The sequence below is a fragment of the Eubalaena glacialis genome, chromosome 5, assembly GCF_028564815.1.
Source record: "Eubalaena glacialis isolate mEubGla1 chromosome 5, mEubGla1.1.hap2.+ XY, whole genome shotgun sequence".
Taxonomy (NCBI): domain Eukaryota; kingdom Metazoa; phylum Chordata; class Mammalia; order Artiodactyla; family Balaenidae; genus Eubalaena; species Eubalaena glacialis.
In genome coordinates this window covers 4,986,887-4,999,054 of record NC_083720.1, presented here as the reverse complement: position 1 = coordinate 4,999,054, position 12,168 = coordinate 4,986,887, and the positions used below count along the sequence as shown (strand labels likewise).

The 12,168-nt window shown below is 39.1% G+C and overlaps 1 protein-coding gene across 2 annotated transcripts in view; it reads left to right on the top strand.

Annotated features, from left to right (window-relative positions):
* NAA15 (N-alpha-acetyltransferase 15, NatA auxiliary subunit) overlaps positions 1 to 12,168 on the top strand; it is a 75,997-nt gene that overhangs the window by 2,110 nt on the left and 61,719 nt on the right. The window lies entirely within an intron of this gene.

Below are 12,168 nucleotides of genomic sequence, written 5' to 3'. Positions count from 1 at the left end.
AATGCATTTTTTTTCCGGCTGCGTTGGGTCTTCGTTGCTGCGCGCAGGCTTTCTCTAGTTGCGGCGAGCGGGGGCTGCTCTTCGTTGCGGTGCGCGGGCTTCTCATTGCGGTGGCTTCTCTTGTTGCGGAGCACGGGCTCTAGGCGTGCGGGCTTCAGTAGTTGTGGCACGAGGGCTCAGTAGTTGTGGCTCACGGGCTCTAGAGCGCAGGCTCAGTAGTTGTGGCGCATGGACTTAGTTGCTGCGCGGCATGTGGGATCTTCCCGGACCAGGGCTCGAACCTGTGTCCCCTGCATTGGCAGATGGGTTCTTAACCACTGCACCACCAGGGAAGTCCTGAAACTTTTTTTTTCATGGCACTTACACCACACCTGCCTAGTTCTTTGTTAGGTAAAAGGAGTTGTAGTAATTGTTAGGTGGCTACACATATTGTAGGTACCTACAAATATTGTAGGTAAATTATTTCACGTTATTTATTGCTTTTGGAAAAAGTGCTGTTTCTACAGTTAATGATACTTAGGTTGGACTTAGTTGCAGATGAAATTAAAATAGGAATTGTTAACAAGTAGATTTCCATATGTGCATAGGAAGGTCCGCTGACTTTAGTTTCTATGTGACAATAATAGTTTTGCAACCGAGTGAGGACAGTGACCTTGAAATTGGTCTTAATATACTTTTACCCGTACTGCATGTGTTTAGAATATAACAAAGAAAAAATAAAAAATGGAAACAAAGTTTTACCTGCTCTGAAGTCCCCTTTCTTCTGTATGCAGTAGGTAATCAAATATTTGAACTAGAATAAATTTGTTTAAAAGTGAATTAGAGGGACGTCCCTGGTGGTCCAGTGGTTGAGACTTCGCCTTCCAGTGCAGGGGGTGTGGGTTCGATCCCTGGGCAGGGGTGCTAGGATCCCACAGGCCTCGCGGCCAGGAAGCCAAGGCATAAAGCAGAGGCAGTGTTGTAGCACATTCAATAAAGACTTTAAAAAAAAAAAGGTCCACATCAAAAAAAATCTTAATAAAAAAAGAAGTGAATTAGAAAACGAAATGCAATTTTGCTATAATGTAAATACACTACATTCTTATGAAACTCACAAAATACTTTTTTAAAAAGTCTGTAAAGAATCTTATGAGAAGAAAAATCTGATAATGTGGCAAATTCACTGATTTGTTTGTTTTCTTTTAGATTTCTATCCTAAATCCTTTCTGGAATGGATATAGTATGAACGAACACAGAAGTATATGTTTTTATATAAATTGACAAAGGATATATATTTTAAAATACTTTATTGTGTTAGAAACCTGAAATGTTCAAGACATGATTCTTTTGGGTTAAAAGTAGATTAAAATACTTGTTTGTGCAGATTATTTCTAGAATAGAGTATTCTGGTAAAAAAAAAATGAACGACTACAGTTTAGTTTTCACTTGTAGTAGGCAACATGATATGTGCAGAGAAGCAGACAAAAGCTAATAGGGAACTGAATTTAACGTTTGATTATGCGAGTATTTCAAAGCCTTGCAGTCTTGGCCGTTATTGGGGATTACACAAACTAAGTTATTTGATGGTATAGAGTTGCCACCCCACCTATTACTTTGAAGACTGGTTAAAAGCAGTTTCCACAGAGGCAGACATGGTGCCCTGTATGATTGGTGGACAGGAGAGCTACTGGCCAACCAGCTTTAACAGAAGGGATCTCTTTGTTTAGTGTGCATTCTAATTTCCTTTAGTATTTCTGCTTCTGATAGATAATGCATTTCTTAGAGAGCATTGATTCAAATATATTTTCTTTGTTCAAAAAAGTGCTTTTGGACATAAAAAGCGAGGTTATAGAAGGGATCATATGCAGAGGACTGTTTGTTCAGAATTTTCTCCCCCAGATAGCTGCATGGTTCATTTCTTCTCTTATTCCTTTCAGAATTCTGCTCAGATGTCCTCTAAATGTCATACTGAGGTCTTCCTTGACCAGAAGTCCTCTTCAGCCCAACCTTCTGATTTTCTTCCTTGCTTTATTTTTCTCATCACTTACCATCATCTGACATATGTATACGAGTCATTTATCACATGTCTACCATAATTAAAACGTAGGTTTTATGAGGATAGGGATTTTGTTCTGTTAATTGCTATACCCCCATTAGTTAGAATAACGTACCATAATACGTATTCAAGAAATATTTTTGCATAAAATCAGTGTTAAGACAGTGACTACAGGGCAGGAGAGAGAAATTGTAATCTTTGGATTTTGTGCTTGCATAAAGACTTTTGGAGAAGGGAGTTAAGCTGGGCCTTGGCATTGTAGAATACATTGTTATATGAGGTAATTGTAGGGTATCAGGCAGAACCTGTATTACCCGGTGAGACCTTGGAAGTTTCATTTATGAATGAATCATGGTATCAGGTTTGTTTACATGGCCCTTTTTCCCATCACGAAAGCATAAGAGGAAATTTTTATTGTTTCTTTTTTGGTTGTGTTAGCACTGGAGGAGAAATGGTATCTGGATTAAATGAGGATGTTTGTCATGAGCCTGCTGTATCAAGTAGTAAAACTCAGCCATCTGTAGTTTCATAAAGCTCTAAAATTGATTCTGACACAGAGTCAGGGGTGAGGACCCCTGTATATGATATTACGAGACAGGAATATAAAATGTTAGAAGGGAGAACATTTGTAATTTAGAGTTGCTCTGTGAGTGTTTTTTAGAAAATTTAAAAATCAAATTGAATTCTTGGAATTTGGGAAAGGTATGCTGGGAAGCTGGTGTGGCAGAGCAAGCCACTTAACTAATCAGTGACCCTAGCCAACCATCAGCATCCACATCTAAATCCAACTTTGCTCTCTATTTGTAGGCAGTAGCCCTATTGAAGAGAGAAAAACTGAAGATTCTTAGTGAAAAATGGTTTTAGAAATAATGTCAGTTGCTAGTGCTGACGGTAAGAAGAACAAGTGAAGAGATTTAAAAGAGTGATGGTTGTTAGTATATATATTAGGATGTGGAGGGGAGGCAATTTTTGCTGTGACTGTATTTTTTTTTTCTTAATTAAGTTATTTTATTTATTTAATTTTGGCTGCGTTGGATCTTCATTGCTGCGCGGGGGCTTTCTCTAGTTGCGACGAGCAGGGGCTACTCTTCATTGCGGTGTGTGGGCTTCTCTTGTTGCGGAGCACAGGCTCTAGGTGTGCAGGCTTCAGTAGTAGTGGCATGCGGGCTCAGTAGTTGTGGCTTGCAGCCTCTAGAGCGCAGGCTCAGTAGTTGTGGCCCACGGGCTTAGTTGCTCCGTGGCATGTGGGATCTTCCCCGACCAGGGCTCGAACCCATGTCCCCTGCATTGGCAGGCGGATTCTTAACCACTGCGTCACCAGGGAAGTCCTGTGACTGTATTCTTGACTTCTGGGAATTTCCCTGGAATGTCAGCTGTACATTTACATTTAAGCTGTTTTATGATGCATACTGTACAAACTTGTATTGAAGTTGTAACTTAAAAAAAAACAAGTTTAACTTGTTGCATGTGGTTTTTCCCCTTTAGGTAAGATATGAATTGTATTTTCACTACTTAATTTGGAACTAAAATAATTCCATAAAATTTTAATTTAATAAAAGCAACCTTTTTGTCTATTTAAAAGTGAAATAAAAATTGCAATATAGAAATAAATGATGGAGAGGTTAATGTTTTTGTTACCTGATATGCTCTATTCCACTGAGATTTTCTTTGGTAAGTATAATAGGAATACATTTTCAGTTGAGATCATTTGAAATTTCTACTAAAACCTACTGGGGAAATTATAATCTTATTTGAAGCCAGTGATAATTTTAATCTTAAAGATTGTTTTTATTATAGAGGAGATTATATGAGCATTTCTCTGTGTAATCTGTAAGAGTTGTTTTATCTGATTGTGTATAAAAGGAGAGATGAAAGTTTGCTCTTAAGAATATAGACCTAAGGGACTTCCCTGGTGGCGCAGTGGTTAAGAGTCCGCCTGCCCATGCAGGGGACACGGGTTCGAGCCCTGGTCTGGGAAGATCCCACATGCCGCGGAGCAACTGGGCCCGTGGGCCACAGCTACTGAGCCTGCGCTCTAGAGCCCGCGAGCCACAACTACTGAGCCCATGTGCCACAACTACTGAAGCCCACGCTCCTAGGGCCCGTGCTCCACAACAAGAGAAGCCACCACGATGAGAAGCCCACACACCACAACAAAGAGTGGCCCCCGCTCACCACAACTAGAGAAAGCCTGAGCGCAGCCAAAAAAAAAAAAAGTATGCCCATGTGTTTAAAAAAAAAAGAATATAGACCTAGGGGGAAAAAAACCCCTCCGGGCTGGTTGTGTACTTCCACACATGGTGGTGGTTCTGATTTAAGAAAAAAAATTTTTCCCCTTATGTTAATGGCTTTCACTTAATATGGTACCCTTTTTTTCAGAGAGATCTCATTGAAGATTACAAGATCACCTTTGGTTATCGGTGCTTGGGAACTGAGTCAGAATCTTTAAGAAGAGGGAAATGAAGTAAATTGGCATTTATTGATCATCTATTTTGAGCCAGATTCTATGCCAGGCTTTTTTTCCACGTTAGCTGTTATAAACCTTGCATTACTCCTTTGAGGAAATTGTAATAAGTATAGGCAATACTTATGATTACATTGTCTAAAGTATATTTCTAATTGCTTTATATACAGTCAGTTGTGCTGTATCAGAACATATGGGTTCCTAAAAGTCAGTGCACTATGCAAAATCAGGTAATAAAACCCACAGGGCTTGTGGGAAAAATGGAGTCAGCACAACACTTAAAAACTTCATTGATGCCAAATTAGGAACCAAGGTAAGAACCTAACAGAAATGATAGCACAGTTTTACATATGTAAAATGGCTAACCAATATGGAAATACTATAATGTAAATACTGCCTTTTACCTTGGAAAAGACCTGAAGTTTGCTTGTATAAGTAGGTGTCAGAAGGATTGCAGCTGGTGAGTTATTATGAAGTGATGGAAGGAAAATTATCTTAAATCTGAGAGAAAGTTGTAACACCTCATAACCCAGAAGGTGAACTGAGGGAGCTTAGATGTTTGAGGCGTGTGTCTGTGCTGTGCGTGCCTATGCAGCTCGTTTCAGCGGGGCGCAGATTTCTGTGTTCATCTAGTATTTCTGGTGGACAAATCCCACAGAAGCAAACTTGAAATTTGAAATTTAGTTTGCTCAAAACGTCAAATTATCAATCGTGTGGGAGCAAATATGTGTTTTCAAAACTAGCATTGTAGGGAACTGGCCATATCTGAACTTACTTAGAGGTCACACAGCCTGTGTCTGGGTAGCCCTTCCCTCACTCTGTAGTGTGTCTGTTACTATTATTTTTTTAAATTTTGGTTGCACCAGGTCTTAGTTACAGCAGGTGGGCTCCTTAGTTGCAGCTCCAGGGCTCCTTAGTTGTGGCACGTGGACTTTTTAGTTGTGGCATGCACGTGGGATCTAGTTCCCTGACCAGGGATCCAACCTGGGCCCCTTGCATTGGGAGTGCGGAGTCTTATCCACTGCGCCACCAGGGAGATCCCCTGAAGTGTGTCTATTCTTGCATCTGGTATCTGAGATAGTGTCACATTCTTTGCCAACTTAGTTGCCACTGCCATTAAGGAGACTTAAACTTCTTCCAACATTTTCTTTGTTAGAAGAAGCTTTGTACCCAGAGTATCAAAAGTTCCAGGCTAATTCATTCTAAAGATTTTTGTGGGGTGGCTAAGTAACACTTTTAAAGCAGGAAATAAAATATTATACGTTTCTTCAATTTGTGTTTTGAAACAATTTTGATGCTCAGTGGGGGAAGCCTGGTGTGGAAAGAAAAATAGAAAGATGATGGGTTTTAATCCTGACTTTGCTTTACTTTATCTTTTATGTTTTTTAAGCCTTAGTTTGTAAATTTGAGTAAAGAGAGAAACAGTACTTTTCTGACCTGCCTCACTGGTCAGGTAGTGAGATATGTATAAAAGTCCTTGGTAAATGGTAAAGCATATGTATTAGTAAACATCTATTATAGGTGTAGTCTATTAAGGACGTTAGCTTTTTCATTGAATTGATCTCATCTTGGTTTTATGTTATGCTTTGTATTCTGTTTAATATTTTTATTTTGCTTTTGTATATTTTTTGGTATTTAAGAAGGTTTATATTTTTGTTTTAATCAGTTTTATGTTTTATAAACTTTTATGTTTATACCTTTAAAAATTCCTGGGAATTTCCCGGAGGTCCAGTGGTTAGGATTCGACGCTTTTACTGCCGTGGGCCCGGGTTTGATCCCTGGTCAGGGAACTAAGATGCTTCAAGCCACGCAGCGCGGCCAAAAAAAGATTCCTTTAGTCCTCTTTTTTTCTTACTTAGGGTGTGGAGGGGAGGGAATTTTATGCTGTGATTGTGAATTTTATGCTATTATTTTATTTGTCACCTATAAAATAAATCCATTTTCTTTTTTTCCCCCCATTTTTAAAAATTATGGTGAAATATGCATAATATAAAATTTACCATCTTAGCCATTTTTTAAGTGTACAGTTCAGTGGCATTAGTAAGCACATTCGCATCATTGTGCAACCATCAACCCCGTCCATCTCCAGAACTTCTTCATCTTCCCAAACTGAAACTCTGCACCCATTAAACAACTCGCCCATCGCCACTCCTCCCCCAGCCCCTGGCACCTACCATTCTGCTTTCTGTCTCTATGGGTTTGGCTTCTCTAGGAACTGCATGTGAGTGGGATCATACAGTATGTGTCTTTATGTGACGGGCTTATTTCACTCAGCACAGTATCCTCAAGGTTCATCCATGTTATAGTAGGTGTCAGAATTTCCTTCTTTTTTAAGGCTGAATAAAGTTCTGTTGTATTTATATACCACTTTTTGTTTATCTGTTCATCTGTCAATGGACACTTGGGTTACCTCCACATTTTAGCCATTGGGAATAATGCTGCTATGAACATGGGTGTACAGATCTCTCTTCAAGACCCTGCTTTCAGTGCCTTTGGGTATATACCAGGAAGCAGATTGCTGGGTCATGTGGTACTTCTTGAGGCATACCATACCGTTTTCCGTAGTGGTTCCCAGCAATGCACAAGGGTTCCAGGTTCTCTACATTCTTGCCAACACTACTGTTTTCTGTTTTTGTTTTTGTTTCATAATAGCCATACTAGTGACCATGAAGTAGTATCTCATCGCAATTTTGATTTTCGTTTTCCTAATGATTAGTGATGTTGAGTGTCTTTTCATGTGCTTATTGGCCATCTGTATGCTGTCTTTGGAGAAACGTCTAATTAAGTCCTTGCCCATTTTTTAATTGGGTTGTTTGTTGTTGAGTTGTAAGATTTCTCTCTATTTACTGGCTATCGATGCCTTATCAGATATATGACTTGCAACTATTTTCTTCCATCTGTGTGTAGTCTTTTTTTTCTCCCAGGCCTGTTTGTTCGTTTGTTTATTTATTTATTTACTGCACCACACGGCATGCGGGATCCTGGTTCCCCAACCAGGGATCGAACCCATGCCCTGTGCATTGGGAGCGTGGAGTCTTAACCACTGGACCACCAGGGAAGTCCCTGTGTGTCATCTTTTGATGCACAAAATTTTTAAATTTTCATGAAGTCTACTTTTTCTCTTTTTTCTTTTGTTTTCTGTGCCTTTGGAGTCACATCTAAGAAATCACTGCCAAATTCAATGTCATGAAGCTTTTTTTTTTTTTTTTTTGGCTGTGTTGGGTCTTCATTGCTGTGCGTGGGCTTTCTCTAGTTGTGGCGAGCGGGGGCTACTCTTCGTTGCGGTGCGCGGGCTTCTCATGGCGGTGGCTTCTGTTGTTGCGGAGCATGGGCTCAAGGCATGCAGGCTTCAGTAGTTATGGGTTATGGGCTCTAGAGCACAGGCTCAGTAGTTGTGACTCACGGGCTTAGTTGGTCCGTAGCATGTGGGATCTTCCTGGACCAGGGATCGAACCCGTGTCCCCTGCATTGGCAGGCGGTAAATCCATTTTCTTATGTGTGAGGCAGTGAATGAGCTTATTCTACTTAATTTTTTTTCTAGTCTCTTTTCCTCTGACTTTTTAAAGTTATTTTTACTTTGTGAGAGCATGCCATTTTATGTACTATTCTACCCTCATCAATACCTTTGTTTTAGATTTAATTCTACAATTAAATATAGTTAATATTAAACAGCAGACCTTTTTCAGAAGTTTTCCCAGTCATCTCTTGGTTGGATGAAGCTTATTGTCTAGTATAGATTCCTCAACAGTGCTTGTGGAAATCTCTTAAGGTCTTAGATGTTAAAAGTGTTTTCCTACAGTCTTGATGTTTGAAGGCCAGCTTGGCTGGGTTTAAAATCCTTGATTCACATCTTCTTACATTTCTTGAAAATAATTGACCCCCTGTTGTCTTGCTTATATGTTGCTGATGCCAACCTGATTTCCTTTTCTTTGTTGATGACTTGGTCTTTCTTTTCGAAGACTTGAATTTTTCTTATCTGTGAAATTGAATTGTTTTACTTAGGTATGTCTCTGTGTTGACTATTCTGGATAAATTTTCCCTTGTGGTTCCAGATTGTAGATTGATGTTTTCTTTTGAGTCAAGAATTATAGTTTTGAATATTAGTTCTGGTCAGTTGTTTCATTCTTCAGTGATCTTTGCTTATTGGATCTTTGCATCTCTTTTATATTACGTTTCCTTCAATTCTTTTCTCTGTTATTCATTTGCTTGAGAAGTCTTATTTTCTATCTTTTTAGATCATACATCTTGTAATTTAGTCTTCATTTCTGTGATGATTTTGTTTTTTTCTGTTTCTTAAGTTCAGTTTGTTCCTATTTTAAAACTTGTTTGCTCTTTAAAATTTTGAATATTTGATTTGAGGTGTTCTTTTATGTCTGCATTTGTTATTTAATTATTTCTAATTTGTGATGGAGTGTTACATCTTTCCAATGTGTTATCGCTGTGGTTTTTGGTGTGTTTTCATCTGCCCAAATTTTTCACTTTTAAAAACTCTATGTAAGTTACTTGGTATGAATGCTGGGTTCTTTTTTCTGTTCAGGTTATTTGTGATGGGTTTTACTGTACCAGCAATAGAGACAATTTTATTTTTGGGTGAGGCTGGGTGGTTTCTTCAGTCTCTTAGTTCAAGAGTACCCTCTTTGTTGCTACAGTCAAATGCAGTTTTTAAAATAAGTCCCCTCTCCCACATTGTTCTGTATTGGTTTAATAAGGCCTTGATCTTCAGTGCTGCCCTCTCCATCAAACCTTCAAGTGACACTTTCTCCTTCTAAGGTGTCTCCTTCTCCTCCAAAGCTATGCCTTACTAAAACTGCCACCTTTGGTCTTACAGACTTTCTGAGCCTCTACATTTTGACTCCCCAGTAGCCATTGCTCTCATCCATCATGTCTCTCAGTACTTCCTTTTGACCTCTGGCTTGGGTGAACTTGGGTAAATCCTGAATATTACCCATTCACTCACCACGAGGACCCTGCTGTATTTTTCTTTTGGACAGTTCTCATTGGAACATGAGACTTCTGGTCTTCAGTGTTTATGCAATTACATGTAAATTAGAGTTTTTAGTTGTCTTATCTCTTTGTAATGCTCTGGGTGATTTTATTTGCTTCCTTTCTTGGCCTATATGGTTTTTTTTTTTTTTTTAATTATTTATTTATTTTGGCTGAGTTGGATCTTTCTTGCTGCACGCGGGCTTTCTCTAGTTGTGGAGAGCGGGGGCTTCTCTTCGTTGCAGTGCGCGGGCTTCTCATTGCAGAGCACAGGCTCTAGGCGCGTGGGCTCAGTAGTTGTGGCGCACGGGCTTAGTTGCTCCGCGGCATGTGGGATCTTCCTGGACCAGGGCTCGAACCCGTGTCCCCTGCATTGGCAGGTGGATCCTTAACCACTGCACCACCAGGGAAGCCCCAACCTGTTTTTATGAGGATTTGTGTAATGTTTAGAAATTAGGGGGCAGCCATTATCCTGTAAATCATTTCTGGTTTTATGTGTTATGCTTGAAAATAATAGTGCTTGCTTTAATATAATTTGCAGTTCAGGTTTTATATAATTGAGTAATTGGTTATACTTTTGTTGCTGTGTCCCCATGACCACTCCATTGTTTTCTTTAAACTCTTTAGGATTATTTATCATTGAAATAATTACGAGGTTCTATTAAATTGCTGACTCTCAATCATATGTATATACCTTGAGTTTTATTTAATTTTGTCCTATCCCTAAGCAATCAGAGTTCATAGCAGAGTTCTACTCATATTAAGCAGGAATCCTAAATTTTCCTCCAATTTTCTTTTCTCAAGTGACATAATTTAATGCTGGGGGGGAAAAAAAAGTAAGGTAAGAGAAGTCTGGCACGTTTTATAATGCATTAACAGGATTTTAGTATCCAGAAAGCAGATGGTGATTGTCACATTCAATTCTGTGGCTAGTAAGACCTCATCTGTAATTTTAACTTCGGGACCCAAAACTCGGAGAGATAAAGACCAATGACTCCGTAATGCTGACACACCACAAAAATATTGGTGTAAAATTCCCACAGACCTTTCTTGTCTTTTGTTCTGAGACTATGTACTTGTTACTTTAAATTTTTGAAGTGCCTTTTGTTTCGTGAAATACTGACAGATTTTTAAAAGATCGTTTCTTTAGAAAAATAAAAACTAAGCAACCCCATTTTTAAAATAAATTTATTTATTTATTTTTTGGCTGTGTTGGGTCTTTGTTGCTGCGCGCTGGCTTTCTCTAGTTGCAGCAAGCGGGAGCTACTCTTTGTTGCGGTGCGAGGGCTTCTCATTGCGGTGGCTTCTCTTGTTGTGGAGCACGGGCTCTAGGCGTGCGGGCTCAGTAGTTGCGGCCCACGGGCTCTAGAGTGCAGGCTCAGTAGTTGTGGCGCACAGGCTTAGTTGCTCCGCGGCACGTGGGATCTTCCCGGACCAGGGATTGAACCCGTGTCCCCTGCCTTGGCAGGTGGATACTTAACCACTGCGCCACCAGGGAAGTCCCCAACCCCATTTAAACTGTCTAATTTTTTTGAAATTTTACTAGTTTTATAAAATATACAAGTATGGGAACAATACTGTATCGACTTCAGAGGGTGGCACAAAAGGTCAAAGGACTTAAAACTTTCATATAAGGAACAGCTAAAATTACAAAGATGTTTAGCTTGAATAAGAGAAAACTGAAGTCTTAAGAGCTAGAATCAGTAAACAGAAATTAGAGGGTGATAGAGTTTGGCTCAATATAGCTAAAAACATTTCAGTAGAGTGAGCTGGCGCCAACAAGAGCTGTGTGACCACTTGCACCAGATGACGTTTACTATAGAATTAAGACAAACGTATTTTTTAAAATAGTATAAAACTAGGAGGGGGAAAAATCATTCATAAGATTTGTTTTCATGGTTGTAATAGTTTGCCAGAAATTGTATGATATAAAAAGCTAACATATTGTCTGCAAATGGAAGCTCTAACTAAAAGAATTAAAGGAAAGGGAGGATAAAGGTAGTTTTTCAGCGTTCCTATGTTTTCTTTTCAAAAAACATTTAAAAATTTAAAGTAGCATTACCTACAGTGAAGTGCACAGGTTTTGAGTGTACTGTTCTATTAGCTGTCTTGGGCATGCCACTCTTTAATTTTGACAAGTCACAAACCAGTGCAGCCTGTGGCCCTTTCAAGATGTAGAGCATTTACACCATCTCAGAAGAGACACCTTGTTCCTCCTGATTGTATATTTTAATTCAGTTTCTGCTTTCAGATTTCTCTGTAATCAGTCACACTGTGTTGGGTCTAAATATTTTAAGCGGTAACTGATACCGTAGTGCTTTATTTAAACATTTTATTGAGTGCTTACTCAGGTTCTTTTTATACATTTGTATTTAATTCTCACCTTAACCCTGCAAGGTTGTTAATGTCCACATTTTGCAGGTGACACAGTTGAGGCTCTAATAAGTTTAATTAAGCCAGTGATGCAAACCTGTCTAAGTGTTTTCTGAGATTTGAACTGTAGACTCTAGAGCAGCGTTGTCCAGTAGAATTTCTTGTGATGATGGAAGTGTTCTGCATTTGAATTTCCCTGTGTTAGCCATTAGTCACATGTGGCTATTGAACACCTGAGATGTGGGTAGTGTGACTGAGGAGGTTTACTGAAGAATTTTAAATTTTATTTAATATTAGCTAATTAAAACGTTAA